The following is an 8,424-nucleotide window of genomic DNA, read 5'->3' on the forward strand; positions in this document are numbered from 1 at the left end:
ATGTGGCTCCAGACCACATGGTTTCTTTCTCACTTGCTCAGGGCCCCAGCTAAGGGCTGGTTTGCCCAATATGTAATTCATCGTGCCACCTGGATACCCTGTGGCCTTTTAAGCTTATCTCCCTTTAGCTTTTCATATCCATTTTGACATCAGCTACTCTGGTAAAATTGCAACCTCACTGAAGCAGGAACTCTTTGGACTACTGTGGAAATCCAAAAAAATCAATCAAAAAATCTTATACAAACATAAAAAGAACCAATTTATGTTCAGTGAGATCTGGCACTGGAATTCAGTAATACTGTAATAAAGTCTGCACTCGCTGCTTCTGTTCTTCACTTCCTCTTTCTATTCTTTTTCTATTGCCCTTCCTCCATCCCTCAAGTGCATTTTCTCTCTGATTGATTTCTCAGTCTCTTTATTTCTGTTCCTCCCTTTTCCATATGTAAGAACCCTTCCTTCTGCTGTTTCTCTTATGCCTTACACTGTCTTTCCTTTTTCCCCTACCCTTTCTCTCTGTTTTATCATTTTTGCCAATACCTTTTCTTTCCCTTCCCTCCCTCCTTCCTGCTCTCACCACTCCTGAGGCTCAGCTGTAGCCATCGCTGACTCTACAAGCAGATCCACAAGTGGCTTACAGCCTCGCAGTGAGGGGATCTGTCCCCATGCTCGCCCCAGCTCAGCCTGAGGGCAGAAACCCTTCCTCATGTTCCCATCTCTCCCTGTGGCTTATCCTCCAGGAAAGATGAGCAGATGCCAGCTGGGCTAGGTTCCCCTGGAGCCACTGTCCAGCCTGGGCAACACTCATGTTGAAGAAACCCTCCTTGTTTTGTCCTTGGATGTAGGGCACTGCAGTAGCTTGCTGGATGTGAAGGCGCAACAAGGGCACGTGGGCAGCCCGAGCTCCATTGATGCTCAGCCCTCTGGTGAACTGATTCCAGTGCTGCGGGGTGCTGCAACTGTTCCCAGGTGCTGTGGTGTCTCTGGGGAGAGGATCTGTACTGGATGGGCTGATTTAAAACTTTTCTTCTCCGGCAGTCAAGATCAAATATCTTGTAACAGGGAACATTTCTTGCCTAAGGGGCTTGACTGCGTCCTGCTAATAACAATATTCCCTGAATAGATTTTAACGTATTTTTTTTGTTGTTCATTTAAAATTGGTATTTGAAAGTTTCCTTTAAATGCATTTAGACATTTCCCTGGATGATCAATTATCTCAATTCATGTAACATTCTCATGCGTAAGCATTGCCTATGATGGCAATAAATGAAATTCAGTAATAAACTCTCATAAATTTATTAAGGTCCCACAGCCACATATCACCATTGTCAGTTCATATAATGCTTCCCTAGTTACTTAAAAGCTATATTATATGCCATTACATTTATAATCCCACTTAATATTAGTCCACTTAACAACCTCTCAAACATTTGGAGCTGAATTTACAGTCTCTCATCAGTGCCTCTCCAAGGTTTATTGCAACATTTCCTCTCTAAATGTTTTTGTGGTCTGAGAAAGGATTATTCTCATTGAAGTGTTATAAGCTTTGCTCAGCAACTCACTTATTTCTCCCCTCTTTATGTCTCTTTTTTTTTCCTCTCAGCTCAGACCCTCCTCATTTCTCCTGTATTCCACTCTAAGCTAACCCCTCTCTATGCAGACAACAGCCTTAGGTGCTGGTTGTAAATCTTCAATGCAAATAGCCCTAGATACTGCACACTGCTTGCAGCAGCAGGAAAAAATAACCTGGGAATGACATTGCCTTGGTAGTATTAGCTGCTGTTATCTTGTACTATAAACTTGACATCCTTGCTTTCCACTGACTGTTCCTAAAAATACACAGCCGTCTGGATCTGTGCCATCAAGTCCCTCCTCTTTTATGAGACCGTATCCCTCTGTTTATTCTCAGCATCTCTTTCTGACTAAACCCCATGTTCAGGTGGGTCAGGCGTGTTGGCAGACCAGGGCACGAGTTTCCAGACTGAAATATATGAGCAGTTCTCATCTAGTGTTGCTGGCTAAGTAAAGTTCAGATATACTTTGCTATTAGAAAAAACCCTGGAGCATGCAAACCACAGTGAACTAGAACTACTGGTTTGTGCTGTCACCCTCGGACATGGATCAGAGGGCTTCTGAATTTGCCAGGTGAGGCGTGACATGGGTTTTACCCTTTTGTCATGCTTTCTGCAGCCAACTTCTGCAGGAAATGTCTGACAAAGTTCCCCCTGTCTGAACAGTTTCCTGGGCAAGTACATAACATTTCACGTTCATGATGATTTTTCTCTCTGTAATGCAGTATATCAGTATTACATCGTCACAGTAGCAATCCATTAGCATTCCAACCTGGTGCTTTTGCAAGGACTTTTGCAGAAAATCCTAATGAACCTTGCGTTTGCCAAGACACTGAATGCAGGTTGAGGATCTGCTTGCCGGGGGGCCAAGAAAGATGGATCGAGGTAACTGTTGAACTAGTCTATGATTTTCCCTCCATCCTGCCCTTAGCTTTTCCCCCGGTGACCCCGCACGGGGCTCCAGGGGTAACAGTTCCACCTTCCACGGACCTCGCTGCTGGGTCAGCCCCACGGCTGGGTAGGGCTCAGCCCCTCCTGGGCTGCTGCCATCCAAGACCTGACTTCTCTTACCACGTAGCTGAGTTCATTATGAAATAAGACTTTACTGACGAAACGCTCCAGCTTTCGTGGAAATGCAGGAGCACATTGTACGTGATGTACGGATTGCAAAACAACTCCTGCCCGGCAGGCTGGCGGAGAACACGAGCACTGCTGTGTGATTGATACCGGCCTGAGCTTTCTGCAGCTCTGCTCAGCAAGGGGCAGCCAGAAAGCTTCAAAAATCACCAGGATAAAGCCTTTTCCGCTAACACTATTAAGATCAAAACACAGCTTTCTTATTCCTATAGCTGTGTAGAGTTTTAATTAGGGCTTTGTGGCTGGCAGGGGGATTTTTTCTCCCTCACTTCATGCCGAAGGCGCCAAGATAGTTTTTTCATATTCCTTGACAAAATGAAATGGTGCCTTGACAAGACAAAACAAAAGGGAAAGAACATCTTTTCCAGCAGAAGAAAACCAGCCTGATGATTAATCTCTGCCACCAGCACGGTTGCGCAGGCACAGACCGGTGCCGCCAGGCGCTGGGACGTGGCCATCCCGCAGGCCGCTGCCGTGCCTCCGGCCGGTGCTGCCCTTGCTTTGTCCCGCTACAGGGGAGCAGGCCAAGGGGAAATAAATGCCTTTGCCTCTCAGTTGCTACCATAAAAAATCTGCCTGTTTAGCTAAAAACGATGACAAAGGAGTGCTCGTGTAAGACTTCAAGGAGGCTGGGGGACGTGTCTCTGTCTCCCAGCCCCGCTGCACGGGCAGTACCCTCCAGCAGAGATGCCAAACACGCAGCTGAGGCTGGGATCCGCAGCCTGCTCCAGAGAGCGGTCCTGTGGCCTCACCTGCCGTGTTTGCCCCTGTGGATATGCTCCTGTTCCCATCCAGCTTGGGCCAGCTCCGCAGACAGCAAGCTGGGCTGGAGCTTCTCCCGGGAAGCAAATGGCAGAAGGAGTGCACAGTCAGCACAGCCTGGCTCTCCGATCTCCATTTTTGGGGGGGAAGGGAGGGGGGTAATCTGGATTGCCACGCAGAAGGTTGTATCACCTGTGATCCATCTATTGACAGAATTACACTGGCTCAAAAGGTAAACCTTTTCTGTACAGATAAGCCTTAGCACCAGTAATTTTGCCATTTCCTGAAACCCCCTTGCACACTTTCCTCACATAATTTAAGTGGATGATAATATAATTGTGATCTCTTTATTTTGTCTTTGTGGATGCTACAGAAGGGATTATTTTCTTTTTCAAATTTTTTTTTTTTTTTTTGGCCTTGATATTATGATGCTGAGGCTTCGAACAGCTGAGTCGCCTGGAAATTCATATTTTCCCAGAAGAACCATTTGGCTTGCCTGCCGATGGCAGAGAGTGAAAGCTGGCACACTTACAAAAGAGAAAGCTTATTTTACCAGCAGCAACTGTGTCTTTCATTCAACCTGGAACAGCAGACAGGAAACCAAGGGATTGTTCAAGAAGCAATTTCAGACAAATTACAATCTGAAATCAGCTTCGAAAGAACTGTGAAGGAAAGCAACTATATTATTTCTTTGAGTTTTTCTGTTGCCATTCCCCCCTTTTTTCTTTAAAAAAAAAAGCAATAGTAGAAAGAAATCAACCTTCATTCGGGAGGAAAGTATATTCATTCAATTTCATTCGTATCTTTTAGCTTTTTCTCCTCTCTGATTTGTGAGTTCCCAAAAGGGCGCTTTCCATCACCTTGATGAGGTTGTATGTTCCATATTTGAAGTCTGCGCCGTTTTGGTTCCTCAGCGATTTCCATGGCTTAGAAGAAATCGTTTTTTTCTTAAAGTAGTACATCTGAAATAGGTTTTTGTTTTGTCTAGAGAGAATCTTTCGTTCCTTTGATGAAACAAATCTTGTTTTAATGTGAGATCATATTGATTCTCTAACAGTTTTATTTCTACTGAATGCAGGACTGTGTCCCATGGGTACAGTTCTGGGGAGGGAAAGTCGCAGGCAGCAGAAGGTACGAAGCAGTAACACTGGTTAAACTGTCCCTGTTTCCTCCCAGCTGGTGATATTTGAGAAGAAAGCAAATGTGTTACATGTGATGAATGTTGTGCCTTTGTGTGTGTATATGTGCCTCTTCCAGTTTATTATATGCCACAATTTGGAGGAGCAGAATACTCTGCAAGAGTTTGAAAAGTAAGGACTGAGACAGTAACTGCAGTGCACCCAATGTCTAGGTGGTATTATTCTCCATCAAGAGATCAATTCTATAGTTTGCCTTTACGGTCTTTTATTATAATAAAAGTCCTGAGGAGGTTGAGCAGGGATGTGGTTCTCCCCATGACAGTGCTGGCTGAGGCCACAGAGCCCATCCTGCTCGTGGCAGGAGAATGCTGTTGTGGTGACCCTCCTGTCATTGTGAATGTTGGAATGCATGTCCTGGTACAGTGGCTTTGTTGTGCAGAAGTATCAGGCCCCAGATGGACTGTTGCAGGAACACAGACTGGGCACCCTGCTACCCAGCTCAAGGTAGCCACACTGCTGGGGCCATGATGGACTCATCTGGTTGCTCCTCAGCATCTCTCACAGCTTGTCTGTTACTGTATTGTCACGATACCAATGCCTGAAATCATCCTGTGGCAGCATAGTGAAGACCGTAATAAAATAAAAAAGCAGCTATATTGGGTGAGCTCAAAGGTCCACCCAGCATCCTGCTTCCAGCTGTGGCCAGCAGCAGGTCCTTATGAAAAAGCCTAAAAAGCAGGGCAAACGCAAAGCGGAACCTTCCCAGCTACTGATTTTTTAGGGGCTTTCTGAGTCAGAGGTTCCATCGAGACAGTCACGTTCCCTCACCACTGGTGGACATTCATGGTTACGTGAATTTGTCTGATCCCTTTTATAATTCATTTGTACGTTTAGCCTCTGCAACTTCTATGAGCAGTTAGTTTCACAGTTTAATTACGTGTTATGAGAAAAGGTATTTCTTTCTCTTTGTTTTAAACCTGCTGCCTGATAATTGGGGTGCCTTCTAATTCTTATAGTGGGTGGAAGATTGAGTAATTGTTCCCTGTTTACTTCAGTTATGATTACAAACCTCTATTATCTCCCCTCTCAGCTGTCGCTTCTTTTCAGCTGAAGAGTCCAAGCCTAATTAGTCTGTCCTCATTTCAGCAAGGCTGAAATCCAGCTCAAAATAATTGCCAAGTGCAATCTTAGCACACTTGTCCAAATCATACCTATAAACCTTTGGAGGTTATTTATATCTTTATAAGACCTGTTATGTATGCAAAGGGCATGTATGGGCTACTCAAAGCAGAAGGATATGTAAATAAATATGTAACACTTTTTCACAAAATGTCACTTTTGATCAGCTATAATGGGAAAATGAATGTTCTGGTAAAGATCGGGTGCTTTTGTGTATCCAGGAAACTTATATCTGGCACAGAAATGCCTGAGAAGATGCCAAATAAAATATGCTTCAATTCTGATTTCTGCAGAAGAGGAAAAATTAGGAGAGACAGACTTTTAATTGGTGAAGTTCAACAGTGGGAGCCCTGTGGTGGTCTGTTTTTTTCTGACATGGTTGAATCCATCTGCCAAGGAACAGATTGGGTCATCTTACATCAAGCGCTAAGGTGTTTTAAAAGGCATTTATAAGTACCTGAACATAATTTAAAGCTGTCAAGATTGTACAAAACCATGTTGGTAAATGAACCACAGATAACACAATGAATGGCTTAGATATGCTTCATTAGAACTAGATGAAAATCAAAATCCAACTCGGCTTTGGCTAAATCATAAGGAAGAGTGTTCTGTCCTTTCGTTATATTCTTCTCCATGTTACAGTATGTATTCTTGGCAAACTAATCTTTTAATGTTCACATCCATTGCGGTATGTAAAAAAGTGGCAGGCATATCTTAGAGCATGTATGTATATGCCCTTTAAAATCAATTTATGGTTTCATAAACCAAATTAAGAATGAGGCTGTGCTGAGTACAAATGGGCACTGCAGTCATGAAGCTCCAAATCTGCCGAAATAGTCTGTATAGATGTCAAGTGAAGTGGACTTTTTTAGATTTCACATGTAACCATCACACTGCAAAGTACTACATATCCAAAACAATGTCAGCAGTACAAAATTCCATGCAAAACCTGATCAGTGTCTGAACTTCTGTTCAGAAGCCACTTTTCCACCTGATAGTAGCTGTCTCCCACCTCCCATAGGCACAAACTGTGTTTTTACTTCCCTGGTGGCTGTCGGGGAGCCAGGGGTCTGGGTTGCTCCGGGCATCACAGGGCAGCAGCAATTTGGTCTCCCGGCCTCCTGGTCCACCTCAGTGTAGGTTGCTCCCTTCCAGTTGGTAGAAGCTTTAGAAATACTACGGGACTGGAACTAGAGGAAAACCAGATTTTGAAACATTTAAATCTTCTGTGAAATAAAACTGATTTGATGTTTTAACAGCTCTAATTATGCAGCAGATTTCAACTGAGCATTTTATGACATGCAGAAATTTAATAACCTTTATAAACCAGAGATTTAAGTTTTGTGATGAGTACCAAAGTTTCAGAAAAGTTTTTAACTTTGAATATGAGTGTTTTCTGGGCTGCCTAAAGGAGGATGGAAGGAAGCTCCTGGATGGACTTGTGGTATCTTAAAAGAAAATACAAGCTGAACACTCAGCTGTGTAAAGAAAAAAACCCCAGGCACAGATAGTCAAAATAAGCAAAAATCGAAGGTGTGCTATTTGTAAACCCTGACAACTAATGAACGTTCAGATCTTGCAGCTTTACATGGGGAAATACAGGATGTGAAAATGCAAACAGGCAGCCGAAGAGTGATGCTCTACTGGCTTTGTACTTGCTCCTCATGGGCCTCCCACGCATAGGCAGAAAGTAGGCAGCGAGGAGTGGGGTGGCCCCTGTGTGAGTGCCCTGTCTTTGTTCCCAGAGGTGGTTAGTCCTGGCCACCTGGGGCAGGTTAGGCGTCTTTCAGGCAGTTTCTCCACTCTGAAGACAACACTCGATGGACTAACCTTGGTGCTTTTGGTTTAAAAAAACAAAACAAAACAAAACAAACAGGTCCTACTGCTTTGCCTGATTTCCCCCTCATTGTCTTGCAGAAATCAAGTGCAGCTTCATCCAACCGAGTGTGAGTTATCTCCTACCTAGTCAGCAGCACTTGAAAAAATCTTGCTACAGCCAGCATCTTTTAAACTGCTTAGTATTTTCCACATTATGAAGGTTATTTGTCCAGTCACTGCCATCTGCCTCCTCCTTATCCTTCCTCTAAACTAATAAAATATGTGGCTATTAATACCTTCAAGGAACCTGGTATAGTCCTTCTTAGATCTTTAAAAGATATCATGCTACTTGGTTATGGAAAATCGATTCTCAAACTCCTGAAACTGAAAGAAAACTCCTAAGCGCAGCAAAAACAACCATCCAAATGTTCATCCAGAAACAAATTAAAAATTAATTCAGACTTTGGAATAGAATCCCACATCAATCTTTTCTTCTTTGCTTTTCTAAAAGCAATGTAATGTCCTCATTTATCTTAAAGTAAGTATAGTAACCTTCCTGTTCTGGAATTGGGATATATTTCAAGGCACACATTTAAGGAAATTTAAATCCTGATAGATGATTGCTGGTGGGCTTTTCAGTCATCTTTGGGATTCAAAAGGCTGGCACAAGGGGCACCAGTTCTCCATGAGGCCAATCACTTGAGTAACGTACAGCTGAACACAACAGCTACCTCTTGCAGGTAGCTTAAAATAACAATCCTGAGGTTTCTGAAGTGTGATGACACATGAAGGCAGACATAAATTGGTCTTGAGCTTTCATC

This window comes from Falco cherrug, chromosome 6, assembly GCF_023634085.1.
Source record: "Falco cherrug isolate bFalChe1 chromosome 6, bFalChe1.pri, whole genome shotgun sequence".
In the NCBI taxonomy this organism is placed as follows: Eukaryota; Metazoa; Chordata; class Aves; order Falconiformes; family Falconidae; genus Falco; species Falco cherrug.